Source organism: Pinus tabuliformis, chromosome 7 (genome assembly GCF_031772625.1).
Source record: "Pinus tabuliformis cultivar Carrire ecotype Pingquan chromosome 7, CPIR1, whole genome shotgun sequence".
Lineage (NCBI taxonomy): Eukaryota > Viridiplantae > Streptophyta > Pinopsida > Pinales > Pinaceae > Pinus > Pinus tabuliformis.
Window position 1 is genome coordinate 1,641,703,444 of NC_142293.1, and position 6,168 is coordinate 1,641,709,611.

General features: G+C 41.5%; 1 pseudogene; it reads left to right on the forward strand.

The window, feature by feature from the left end:
• The window catches only part of LOC149254667 (uncharacterized), a 77,534-nt pseudogene that overhangs the window by 38,908 nt on the left and 32,458 nt on the right, over window positions 1-6,168 (forward strand).

The following is a 6,168-nucleotide window of genomic DNA, read 5'->3' on the forward strand; positions in this document are numbered from 1 at the left end:
ATGAGCCCCAAAAATGGATAATTATCTGGGCTCATTCAACTCCTAATTCGACTTAATCCACCATTCTCATTAGTTTATTGCATGTTTTTTATTATATTTATGCTAATAGAGTGAATTGGGTTAGTCATTATGCCAACAAGTCTAATGGGTGCTTTGTGTAGCCTTTTTGGTCAATTTGGAGACAAAATTGAAGGTTTTAATGAGCACTTGGTAGCCAAATTCGTGGGAGAACAAGGGAGAGGATTTGTAGGAAGGTGTCCCCTTCATTTATGGGCCCTTACCTCGAATTCTCCACCATCAACTCAAAGTTCAAGGGCCACCAAATCAATTAACACAAGGGCAGCCAAGCAAGTCAAGTAGGACTGCTGTTAACTACAAGTTTTGGGCAGCCGAGTCCCTAAAGTTTAGGAGGATTGTTGGGGTCCTCAATTTGTATAAATAAGAAGGCTTAGGGCCTCATTTTGGTTAGCTAGTGGTTAGTCATTTTGTAGCCAGTAGTTAGTCACTTTATAGTCATTTTGTAGTCATTTTGTAGTTCGATTTTTAGGCAGTAGATTAGCTTTGCTTTCAGCACATTTTCAAGTTCTCCTTGTGGACAGTTTTTGGAATGTAACATTTCTTTTGATCAATAAAGATGAATCCAACTTTGCACCAGCTCTAAATCTCTCTTAGGAGGCTATAGCTCTTGGGGTTGGGCCCATCTCAAGTACCCAATACCTCCTTTGTTTACTTTCATGTGTCTTTGTTGCATTCTTAGAATAAAATCTGTTATTTAGATTTAAATTTTGCTTTGTTATTTAGATTGCTTTTGATGGTAAAAAAGGCTTTTCATGTTCAGATCTAGTTGGTAGGATAATAACAGAAAAAATCTCCAAGAAAAGGGTCAACAACACTCTCTGTTTCGCCTCATCCTTATTGGATCAGGGGCTGGAATTGAAGAAACAGTGCTGCCCCAACAAAAACACTAGTTTGCTTGACCATGCAATCCTTAGTGTACTGTTTCATTTGCAGAAGTTAGTTATGGGTTCAGATCTCTGAAATGTTTCTTTGCATGATTGATGTACATGGTTTTCTTTCCAAATAAAGCTGTTGTTCATTCGTTTTATTGACAGTTAGATTAGATTAGCTAGGACTTTGATTATTTGTAAGACGTTGTTGATTCGGTTAAATGTACATTGTGCAGGGCATCTCTACCACTCTCTCATCCGCCTAAGCTTCATCAGAGCCATCTGATCCATCTCCTAGCTAGGTTCCTCGTCTCACATCTGTCCTCTTGCCCACGTAACCCTACCTTTTTGTGCAATCATTGTTTCAGCCTTCTTTGAGCCAATTTAGCCATCTACACCTCCTCACCACTCCATCCACCAGTCCCTGGGCCACTTCAGACCCCTATCCTACCTCCATATCCATCCATGCATCTTCCCTCACTCACCCATCCTCCAAAATCCAATTTTTAAACATCCTGTAGAAATTTCTGAACATCCTGTAGAAATTCCTGAACATCCTGTAGAAATTCCTGAAACATCCTGTAGAACCCCTGCAGACTTCCTGTAGAAGCTCACGAATGAGGTTTCTTGATAGCCAAACTCTGTGAAACTCTATGGAAGGGTGTTAGGGACTCCTTAGACCCTCTCTGAACCTTCCCAACCTTTTCCAAGCATTTCTCCTCCTTGATCCACCCCTGCACAGTAAAAAGCCAGTTAAAAGCACATGCATGATAATTCTAATAACTTATTCAAAAATACAAAAAGATGTTTTCTTCAGATAGTGATAACTTAGACACATGCATTTTACCTTCTTAGAAGTCAATGGCATCTCTTTCTGTAGCTTTCATCATTCTTCTTGCACCAGTAGGGTTAGGTGGTAAAATTAGGGTTTGCGTTTCTTTTTGGCTTTCAGTTTCTTTCCGCAAGTAGATTAGCTTCCTTCGAGTTAGCTTTCATCCATCAATTAAAAAGCTTCTTCTAAGAGCTCATAGAAGTTGGCTTAAGCTCCTAGCGGACTTGTGCCAGCTGACCAAGTGACATCTGCGGCAAGAGCTAGTACTTGTGCATACAGCACCGTCGCTTCCAAGTTTGTTACGAACTACCGGGTTGATAAAATTAAAGAAGGGAGTTCCAGGAGTTGCAGCATTATTGCTGCAATACTGGGGCCCACCATCATTTTGGCGTCGTTGCCGGGGAAGCGTCAGAGTATTAGTGATTGCTGCTTTTCTTCTATTTTGCACTACAATCTTCTGCTAAGTAGTTTATTTCATTTCCATTATGCAATTTCGTTTAGGAAAAAGTAGATTAGCATTTCCCGCTTTCATAGATTAACATTTCAATTCCACAATTTCATTTTTGCAAGCGTAGATTAGCATTTCAATTCCGCAAGTGTAGACTAGCATTTCATTCCTGCAATTTCATTTGAGCAAAATAGATTAGTCCTTTCATGCTTTCATTTCAATTCCGCATTTCCATTTCAGCAAGATAGATTAGTTGCAGTTCAATCTATTTCAGTTTCTCAGGTAGAAGTAGAAAAAAGCAAAAATCAACCAAAAAGATTTCATTTCATGCCTTGTAGGAGTAGAGATAAGTTAGAAAAATGATTGCACAACACCCCCACTGCTTCACACAGCCAACATTCTCTCTTCTTCGATGGCTGTGATTAAAGAACCCTTAGGTGGACAGCAAGACATATTTGAAGAACCTCAAGGGAAGAAGAAGAAGAAACCATTCCTCTGGAGCAAATGGCTACAAGCAGAAATGTTGGGAGCAACACCTTGTCCAAAGACGAATTTGAAGATCAGATGGAAGATTTCAAGAGTGATATGAGGCAGTTTCTTGCCATGCAATTGGATACCCTGTGGATCCAAAAGAAGCAAGAGGAAGCCAAGAGGGCTTTGGCCATCTTTTGTCCCAGGTGCACTAGAAAGCATCCTAGGGACGAATGTCCAATGCACTCCCTAGAAGTGTGTTTCGTCTGTGAAGAATACCATCCTACGAATCAGTGCCCTTCCTTGCCTGGAATCAAAGCTGCATATCAGAGGGCAAAAGGAGCCACTGAATCACTCTACTATATGAACCAAAGGAGGCCACATGAACCTAGATCTTATCAGCAAGAACTGCAAGGGACATCCGAGACCTATTATGACCCTATCAAGCCACTTTCATGCCTTCTTGGGGTCCCCCTACTCATCCTTCCTGGTTCACACCTCCTCCTTGTTCCTTCATAGATCCATATTATGCCCAACCAGCTGCTCATTCGTTTCACTCTTATGCTCAGCCACAGCCTCAGTGGAATGCACCTCAGCAGGGGTGGAGGCCCCAATACAACACTCCTCTCGCTTCTTTTCCTCCACCACCTGCTCATCCACAACCATCACCTCCTGCTCCATCAAGGCAACCCAAAGTGCCTGCCCAACCACAACCCCATCCACATCCATCTCAAATATACACCCCCACTCAGCTACCCGTACCACAATTTCCAAAACCATGCAATGGAGTAGCTCAACCCAATTGCAAAGTTGAGGCACAACATGTCCAAATGACTCCTCTTGAGCTCAACGATCTTCACCATAGCTCAGGAAGAGTGTTGCAAAGCAGAGATTATATTGACAACATTGAAGGACCAAAGGCAAAAGAAGATTCAAAGGAAGAGATCAAAGAACCATGGGCTGCACTTGATGAAGAGAAGAGATCAGAATCAAGATCAAGAAAGCTCCCTCATGGTTACCATCAAACCCTCCATGTAGTCAAGAGAAAATTCAGCAAAAAGAGGAAGATGTAAAGGTCATGATAGAAGGTGACATGAAGAATGATCCAGATCAGTAAAAGGACCAAGGATATCAGAGCTATATTGAGATATGGTTTCAGATGGTCACTAAGTTGCAGCGGTACTATCTTCCTTAGCTATGTTTGGTCCCTTCAAAGTCAGATCATTTTGGTCTCTGAAATCCGGATACCTGTCAAAGCATGCATTTCGAGCCTTCACATCATCTTGTCTCTAATCTCGATGTGCACATGGTTCCATTGGAAGTATTCTTATACTTGAAAATGATTTTGTTTTTCAAGTAGGGTAGGGTAGAAAGAAAAAAAAAAAAAAAATGAAAATAAGAGAAAAATAAAAATCTAAGGTGAAAACCTCCTCGAAGGCGCCTTAGATTGGCTCATTGATTGAAAACCTCCATGAGGTGGTCAATGGGTTGGGAAAAAGGAGAAAAGAGAATAAGATCTCTGGGTGAAAACCTCCCTTGGAGGCGCCCAGGGCAGGCAATTATGGTGAAAACCTCCATGAGTCGCCCTAGTTGTTTTTCAAAACAAGGAGAAAAAGAAAAAAAGAAAAATAAACGTAATTTGCATTGAATAATTGCAGCTTGTAGCAAGTACGTTTCAGGTCAGGAGGATCACTCAAAACAAGGTCAAAGGAATTTTTGTGCCTTCTACAGGAAGTTCTGTGTCTTCTACAGGAAGCTTACAAAAAATCCAAATTGATCTCCGAGAGAGGACCCGAAGGCTGGGAATATGTCCATGAGGCCTCCACACATCCATTTTTCCATCCCTCACCCTTTTCCATCATTTTTTCCATGTCATTGTGCTTCTTTCCTCAAAAATGTGTTTTCTACAGGAAGTTCCTGTAGAAACTACAAGAAGTTAAAAATGGATCGAAAAAAGTAGTTTGGCGAACATGGTAGCTTCCTAAAGGGTTTAGAAGTCCTCCTGCAATCTTAAAACTCCTCCTCCATCATCTCCATGCCTGCATCACAGCCCAAGCTCAGCGTTTCTTTCCATGCAAAAACTTGCAGAATGCTTTGAAGAAAAAATACATAGAACAGAATTTGTTTTTGCCCTAACTTGAAAACCATGCATCCATTTGAAAAACCGTTTTACAGGGAATTGTATAGGGATGATGGCAACATGCCGAGCAGTTTCAGCCCATTCTGATGCACGATTTCCAAGAAATCCACCTCCATCACCATCAGCCATTTTTGCATTTTCTCCATATCCGTGCATCCATTTCAAAAACTGTTTCACGAAGAGATGCATATGGGTGATAGTAACCTACCCAAGCAGTTTCAACTGATTCCGATGCACGGTTTCCTAGAAATTGATCTCTGAAATATTCAGCCATTTTCCATTTTTCTCAAAATCTGTGCATCCATTGATCTCAATTTTGCTATGGGAGGTGCATCATGATGATAGGAACATGCTCAGCAAGTTTCAGATCGATCCGATCTATCGTTTGGGAGCAATGGCGAAAACAAGTTCTGGTCCGATGAAAATTCAGCAACAACAGCTTGAAGGTGCAGATTTGAATGTGGAAACAAATGCCTGTAGCTTAGATCTGGTCAGAGGACACCTGCACAAGGAAAAAAACCAAAAATCATCAGCCAAGCCCTCATGCAACCAAAGAAACCAGTGCATGCAGCAATGACTAGCCACAGCACCTCACAGCAGCCATTTGACTTCAGGTACGTGACTGAAACTCATTCTTCTATTGCCACAAATCTAATTTAAAAACTGCATGAATGAATGGAATGGTGGAATGAGCCACGAATATAGCAAGATTAAGCCGATAGTTCCTTGTCCAATTCTCTATCAATCAGCCAGGAATCATGCAGTGTACGTGTTAGACAACTCACGTGAAAATTAAAAATAAAAATAAAAAAATGAAAAAAAAAATACAGTGGTGAGAGACTTTAACTCCAGTGCAACTGATTAACAAGAAGAGGACATGCAGCTCATCACAACACTGCCATCTGCATGTGGCCACGTACACCTAGCCACCTCACTCCTTCACCACAAATCACGCAGCAATTAACGAACGCTCAGCTGAAACTCACAGACTGTTGTTAACCTGCACTTGCAACATTTTCAACTGAAGTATGCATCCTCTGCTTCCACAAAATGATTAGCCCATCGTCCTCCATTGAGCTTTGTGGCCTGGTTCACAATTCTCTAGCGTATCGGGCTCACTCAGAGGCGTAGGGGCACTCTACAGGCGTTTCTACAGGAAGACGTCCTACAGGGAAGCATAGCAAAGCCGTCCAGAGCAGAAAAGCCCGAGTTTTTCTTCATCAAATTGGAGCCTGAAGAGAGATATGTAGCACCAAGGAAGAAGATTTTGTAGCCTTATCATTTATTAGATGGACTAACAGAGGTACTGGGAGAGAATGATGAACTTCAA